The following is an 8,475-nucleotide window of genomic DNA, read 5'->3' on the forward strand; positions in this document are numbered from 1 at the left end:
TGGATTTGCTTATGTTCGTCCATATTTTAAAGAACTAGATAGAGTCTTAGGTAAGACTTTTTTCAACCTGAGGACCGAGACCTCTAGGGGGTCACGAAGGGAGGTGGAAAAGGCAATTTAACCTACTAGCAGAATTAAAAATAATAATAATAATAATAATAATAATAATATTTTGAATTTCTTGTTTCACTTATTCTAAAATACAACAAATAATTATAACAAATAAACAATCCTTAGTAAAAAAAAGAAAAAAAAAAAGAAATACAGAAGGAATGCAACTGGAGAAAAACTGCGCATTGAAATATACAAATACAACAGAAACTTAATATTGAAATGTGAGAGGAACATTCAAGTTAAAAACTTTTTTTTTTTTTTTTTTTTTTTTTTTTTTTTGTACTACCCATGTACACGCATACACCTGTCCCATTGGTGTGAGAGTACCCGTATCCCTGCGACAGAGAATTCTTTGGGACAATCTTTCAGCAAACACATTTCTTTATCCGTCGTCAGTGTGGAGCTTTTGTCTTCCCAAGTGTTCTTTGAGAGGAACAAAAGGATGGAAGTCGCAAAGCGACAGATCGGGGCTATATGGGGATAATCTAGTATATCCCAACTAAATTTGGTGATAAGTGTGACCGTTGTTGTGGCCGTATGAGGACTCACGTTGTCCTGTAGGATGAAGACGTTATCCTTCACTCTATGGCGTTTTTTGTTTCTTCTTTTTTTTCCCCCTCACAGCCTCTTTGACTTTGGTCCGGAGGAGGTTGTTGTAGTATGCCGCATTGATTGTGGCCCCGCATGTCAGGAAATCAGTGCATATCACAGTCCCAAATTACCGTCAGCATCACTTCGCCAGCAGACGTTTGCGCCTTCAATTTTTTTCGGCGGCAATGCCTACACTCCATACTGGAGTGCTTTGACTCCAAAGTGTAATAATGCACCCAGTTTTCATCGCAGGCAATTATCTTTGCAAGGAGGCTCTCGGCTTCTCTCTGAAATCGCTGCAGGTGCTGAGACAAGACGGTCTCCCTGCACTGCATCTGGTCGAACGTTAGCATTTTTGGGACTCATCTGACTGAGTTTCCGGAAGTGCAGATGTTCGTGGATGATTGTTTCCACACTTCCCACTCTGATGTTTGTTTTCGCACTCAAATCTCTCACACGGATGCGTCAATTACTCAGAATGAGCTGCTTTCACCCGATGAATGTTGGTTTCGTCGACAGCAGTAACTCGGCATGGAGTGCGGGCCACGTTGAGAACGGATTCTCATCCTGACTTGAATTTTGAACACCACTCGTATACTTGCAACTGAGAGAGAGTTTTTGCCATATTGCGCATTTAATTTTCTGAAGATTTCAGAAGGTTTCACGCCTTCCTTCAGGAGGAACTTGACGATGCAGAGCTGCTCCACTGAGAACGCCAGCTCCACACTGCCTGGCTTGTTGCTATTGCCTATCGCCGCTCTCTGAGACCTCTCCTCTCTCTGACGCCATTTCCTAAACTGCCCGTTGTCACGCAAAAAAAAAAAAAAAAAAAAAAAAAAAGTCAGGTCTACCCTATTACAAGTTGGGACAAGCTGCGCACAATACCACCTGAAAAAAAAAAAACAACAAATTCCGGTTATTAATTGAACGTCTGTCGTAATTCAAAATGCGAGACAATTGATTGTTTTATCGGTGGTGCCGCGGTAGCTACAAAGTTCACACACGAACTTGTAAAAGCTGTGCCGGGTTTGTTGAAATCGATAATTTGAAAAGGACTGGTTTCGTTTTGGCTTTGCAGAGTTGTATACGTATGTAAGACTTACGCATATATACAACTGTAAGTGTTAAGCAGCAGTAATCAAAAATCATATTGCAAATCGGAATTTAATTATGGGAGACGTTGGTAAGAGGATGTGATAAAATGGGGGCGTGATATGAAATAGAATGCGAAAGCCTGAGGTAAGATCTTTTATGCATTTACTCAGTTTTTAAATACATCATTTTATGAGTTTTTTTTTTTCCTTCTGGCCTTCATTTTTTTACACTGATGACTTTTAGTCCACTTAACTTACTGAGTCTAACATACCTGTTGTACATATTTGCATTAGTTCAGAACCATACTGGAATTTTACGTAATTTTTGTGCAAGACCTGAATTCAAGGAGAATCGTGAAAAATCACATCCCACAGAAAGAACGTTTCTCTTGTATCTATCTTATATCCAAGGGAACTGGATTACAGGGCCACTCACAGGTCTTGCATAACCACGAATCATTTTAAATACGTATATTCCTTAAGACAATTGTTCTGAAGCCGCTCGTCACGGTGCTATGGGCACTAACACTGATTAGTGAGCGCGGAAAATGATATTGAATGATCGATTGACTTCTAGTTATGTATTTTCTAGTGACTAGGTTTTAAGTACAATACGTACAATTTAAAGTGGGATCTCAATCATTGAAGTGTATCCGGTGGTCTCCCATGGAATTGAACCCGGAACCTTGCGCATTCAAGGCACACAGGCTTGCCACTAAACCAGTGAAGAGTAGTCTGATAGACCCTGCATTTGTACTATACATCAATCAGATGTATTAATATTAGTAGAACTAATTCTTTCTCATTCCTTTTGCTACATTTTGATTTCATGAAAAGTCAGACCTCACTTTAGTGTGCGACTCCTGTAGTTAGTCAAGTCCCCGTTAAGATATATAATATTTGTCTTGTAAGTAGTGACTGATAATTCCTCACTTCGGCTTAAATTTATAATGTAGTAAATGACTTTCCAGTTTTGTTGAATTGATTACTGCTCTAAATGTATTTCTTACGGATTTATTGAAAGAAATATAGGCTAGCTTCTACCACTCGACTCAATTGACATTTGTCTGTCCAACTCTCTAGAGTTTAAACGATTTTAATTATATTTAGTACGCAACTTCCATTATATTCGCATTATATTTAGTACTTAGTAAACAAACCTATCGTTTGAAGTTGAAATCTATTGAGAATAAGGAGATAAAATGGATAAAATCAACCCCGTACTGCAAGTATACACGTACAGTATGCTTAATAACAAATCGATATTTCAATAAACCCAGTAAAAATTATTGAGATTTAACACAATCTACTTGTAGTATATGTTATCTTTAAGACTTTCCAATCATTCTCATTACTCGGGGTTGAAATTTGCTAAGAATGGAAAGATAAATTTATCCAATCCCACGGTTTAAGAAAAATGTTTCACGATAATTTTATTTTTAAAATATTTGAATTTTACGCTATGTGATGCATGTTTTCTTTGAGGTTTTCCCACAATCCCCTTTGCTTAAGGTTAAAATTACTAAAGAACGAGAGTTGAATTGACCCCTAGTGATTATTGATGCAGTTATCCCCAGCCCAAAAATACTCATTATTTATTTTGGGTAAAACCCACATAACACAATACCACAAAATAAAATTTCAACCCCCCCCCCAAAAAAAAAAAACTTTAAAAATATACTTCAAAACTTGGATTGAGATTATAACCTTCATATGATTATTATTATTTACTTTCATCATGTTTCTTACAACACATCTGGTTTCAGAATAGCCTAATATTTGTATTTATCAATAGGAGATCTCCAAAATATAATACTATAGAAAGAAAAAAATATTGGGAATCATGCAAAAAGAATTTTCGCTAATCGAGGTTGCTGCTACGGTGTTCAACTGTTATCTAGAACGAAAGCGAATCCAAATACGTTTCTTTCTTTCCTTTTTCTTTTTTTAAGACCACAGTTTGAAAATTACACATAGACTATACAAGCAAAAAAAAGTTGCATTAAAAGGCAAACAAAATTATATTTTGATAATTACAAATAATTTGAATCAAAAACACTAGTAACACTTCACGTAAGAAAAAAAACTAAATATCTATTTTTTTAAACGCTATATTTGAACAATTACACAAAAACGAAAAGAATTGCATTAGAAAATATGGAAACTCTCGAATTCTTTTTGCGTGTCTGATGAAGTATGACACATAATACGATTCTCTTAAAAGATCCTTTAATCCTATTTATAAAAGTTTTTTTGTCCTCATCTTTGGCTCCTAACCTTGTACTTTCCCATTACTTGCCTGGCGTTTTAAGAGAAACTAAAGGAATCTTCAGTCAGGACAGATGCTGCAGGGATTTGAATTCTGAGGGTAATAGGGGAGTTTATTTTTTCTATATTATACATAATATTACGCACCTCTTGGTTACTCATTCAATGACTTGCCTATATTTTTAAAGGTTTTCATAAATTGCAGTTACGTTGCTTTTAAAAGATCCCATAAAGTTTTCAATGACGCGTTATGGGTTATAACCAATTCACCTATGTGCGTACCCCTGCCACAAAAACAAACTTATAGACGTGTTCAAATTATTAGACTCACGCTCGAAAAATGTCAAGTTGATGATGCAGTCCTAATTTCGAGGTGCTAGAACATGTAATTTATTGTTTACTGTATAGTGCAAGTGGTTATATCACCATTGAACAGCAGATGGCATTAGTAGAGGGGAGGGAGTTCTGAAAGTGGTATTTCAGTTGTAGACAGCTATTGTGGTTTCTATCAACAAGTTACAATCTGAAGTATTGTGGTTGCAGTCGTAAGCAGTTACGACATTCAAAGAGTTCAACAGTTCAAATTAGCCCGTTTAAAGTGATCGTGACGTGTTTTGTGTATGAATCTTTTATTCTATGAAGTCATGTAATCGCGGCGTAATAGAAAAAGCCAGATACTTTTCTCCGAGTAAAGTGGAAGTTGTCAAAATACTTCTGGCGGAAGGAAAATATATACACAACGACAAATTGCTAGTAGACTTGGGGTAGGGCAAAAATCTGTGAGTAAAATCTCCGTTGCGATGAGCAAGAAGCAAATGTATCAGCAAAATAGGGTTGGGAAGTGAGGGCGAAAACCAAAGCTATCGCTAAGAGGTATCAGAAAACTAAAAGGATTCCTCTGGGAAACAGAAACGCAACTCTAGAGACTTAAGCATAAAAATGGTTGAGTATGGTGTAGACATTTCGCCTGAAAATGTTCGAAGGATTCTTTGTGCTGAGGGTATAAAAGTACTCAGGCCAAGAAAGAAAGCAAAAATTACTCCAATCATGGCAAAGAAGCGCCTCGAATTGGCACGAGGCCTAGAACATTGGACTGCTGATGATTGGAAAATAGTGTTTCAGTGATGAATCATGTGTCTTTGTGTCTGATGAATGTTCACAATATGTGCGATGTCGACTGGGGAGGAATTAAAGTTGGAATGCCTCCAACAAACCGTAAAGCATCGTACTTCAGTCATGGTCTGGGGGTGTGATGTCTGTCTTCGGGCCTGGGAAACTGTATCTAGCATATACGAGGGCCACTGCAAAAATCATGGCAACTGATTTTTTTTCTCGAAAATGGTAAAGAATAAAAAAATTCTGAAATATGCAAATGAAAGGATAGTTCATGTGTAAACATTACACATAAGGAGATGGATAAACACACACACCACCATAAATATATAGCACGAGAAAAGAGATGAAAAAAGAATTGTCGTTTCAAACGTGTTTTACTGTCAATTGCAACAGTACAGGGTAGGAATACGTGATGCCATCTTGTGGAGACTCCTGATGCCATGAAACGCACGTAGTTTCTAATGTTCAATTGTATACTGTTGCAATTAACAGTAAAACACGTTTGAAACGCCAAAATTTTTTCATCTTTTTTCTCATGCTATACTTTTATGGTGGGGTGTGTGTTCATTAATCTCCCTATATGTAATGTTTACATTTGAACTAACCTTCCATTTTTTTCATTCGTTACCATTTTCAAAGAAAAAAAAATAGTTGCCATGACTTTTGCAATGGCCCTCGTAAAAGAGGGAACAATGAATCATGACCAATACCTACAAGTTTTTCAAAAAGAATTGCTTCCCTAGACTGCTGTCTGGTTTGATGAAGCACACTTCATCTTTATGCAAAATGGAGCCCTATGCCACCGGGGCAAAACTGTGACAAAATTCTTCGAAAATAACGAAATTAATGTTCTTCCGTGGCCAGGCAATAGTCAAGATATGAACCCGATTGAAAACCCTTGGAACTTCATGAAGCAAAAGCTAAAGAAGAAACATTTTACAACCAAACATCAATTGGTCGAGATCAACAATGTCATGATCATGATGCTGAATTGAAGTCAAAATGTACTAAACTCCTACATAGCATGCCACAGAAGATAAAAGACTTAATAAAGAATAACGGATTTCATACGAAATATTAATCTTTGTGTGAGAGATCATTTTCTTGAAAGTATTCCATTTCATTTTTTGTTCCCAATTTAGATACACTGTATAGTATTTATATTTGAATGTCACCGTACGCATTTGTTTTATTGATATAGAAAAGTATGTGCCATGACCACAAGGAATTAGAACATAGGTACAGAACAGTAATTTGGACTAAGTTCAAACGCGTTTTTTGACGTAATATTGTAAGACCAGTAAAATATTCAGAAACTGAATGTTGAGTCTAATAATTTGAATACGTCTGTAAGTATTCGATAAAATATAGCGGTATTTGCTACCCATTCGCACTACTACAGTAGTCTTTACATGAACACAAGGGTAGCACCAAAAGAAATTTTAGGGCTTATGCCTTTTAGGATTTATGCAACTAGTTGATTTTTAGGGGCTAGTGACACATCCCTGAATTTTGTCAGTAGTTTTTTCCGAAAAAGAGTATACTGACAGGAAAATTGAATTAATGATATTTTCATAACTAGGGAACCTACTAAATCCAGAGAGAGAACAGAAATCAGTTAAAATAATAACGGCAAATAGTTCACTTACCATCATTCATATTTTTGTGTAGTATCTGTTCAATTAGCTCAGAAATTGACTTATGAATTACTCGTGAATTATCATAAATTAATTAAACAAAGAAATATAAATGAGGATGAAAGCTGAAAATTCACATACTACTAAAATTATGAGAGGTTAATGCATCAATGCATAAATGAAACTCAACAATTACAAATAATGAAGCAGTGACTGGGTTAGGTGGAAGGTTAAAGAGTGGAGAGAAGAGAAGTAATTTAACTATTAGGAAATAAGCACTTGCCTTAATTATCCTTTGTTCTCGACGATGCTGAAGTTGTTCCAATTGATGAGATGACTCTAGAAATTCCTGTGTAACTTCTTAGCATAGATGCAATGGAACCAATACTAAAATTAACGATTGGATTTTATATCCCGTCAAATCCGTCAAGGGCGATGAATGGATTGTTGTAATTCAGGTTATTGATGATATCTAATGGCCTGGGCTTCGTTTATGGGCTGCTTCTGCGGCGATGAACTCTTGCTGGTCCCAATTGCCGGTCAGCCTGGAGACGACTTCCAATAGTGGTTACTGTAGTGATGCACCTCACTGTACGTCTCCCCATGCCGTAAACGTCGCCAACACCTAGTGGCCCACTTGCTAATAATTGTCGATCGTCATTATAGCGACGCGTCGAAGGATTGCTGCTAGTGTGCCACTGGCGGCAGAGTTTCGTCGAGTCGAAAGAGGTATCTAGAGTCCGGGGGCCTTATGCAGAGTCGTTCTGATGCGTGATTAGTGCCATACTAAAGACTTCGACTAACATATGTTTCCTGCAGTAGTTAGGCCTTTAGTATGACGCTAATCATATGTCAAAACGACTCTGCATAAGGCGGCGGATGTTGAAGTTACCACCGCGTAGCAACGAGGACTTCAATTTGGTCCATGCTCCTTCAATTCGTCGCGGAGAATCGCGAAAGGACCAACACGAACTGTCGCCAGTCATGTGTATGCAGTTATTATTATATATTATTTTTTCCTGACGAATTGCTCCTAAAGTGAGCTCCAGGGGTCAAAAGTAACCCCTGCCTCTACATCATGAAGTAAGAAATCTTGAGATGAGTGCATATAATTGTATGAATTTAAATGGCAACTGTCGCCAATCATTGAAAGTGAATATGGGAGAACCATAAAATAAAGTGAATAGACGCGCGTCATTTTCTTATTAAATTACATGGCGAGCGGATTTTATTTGATCCCAAACGGTTATCGTCGAATATACACGGCCAACTGAGATTAACCAAATTAAAAAGACCTCAACGATTTTATTTTACAAGCGACGTTTTCTTCATCACCTCCGTGGCCAAGTAATGCCGGTGGCAATAGCCGAGTGTTCTCGGGCGTTTGGCTTCGGATCATGAGGCCAATCCACTGGAGGTTCGAATCTCTCTGAAGCGCATGGTCGGAATTTTAACTGTCTTCGATATTTCTGTGTTCGTGTAACTGTCGTGTTTGGAATACGTCGAAAGGGACGTGAGGTGCCACTAGCGAGCAATACCCCGGTTGGGGCGATTTAAAAAAAAAAGTCAAAAGATCACGCGCCTAGTAAAAGGTTGTTGGTTCGCGCCCACCCCGCGGTATTTTTAAAATTTTTTAAAGTGTTTTTTTAGGCACC

The sequence above is a fragment of the Thermobia domestica genome, chromosome 8 (genome assembly GCF_964235325.1).
Source record: "Thermobia domestica chromosome 8, izTheDome1.hap1.1, whole genome shotgun sequence".
Taxonomy (NCBI): domain Eukaryota; kingdom Metazoa; phylum Arthropoda; class Insecta; order Zygentoma; family Lepismatidae; genus Thermobia; species Thermobia domestica.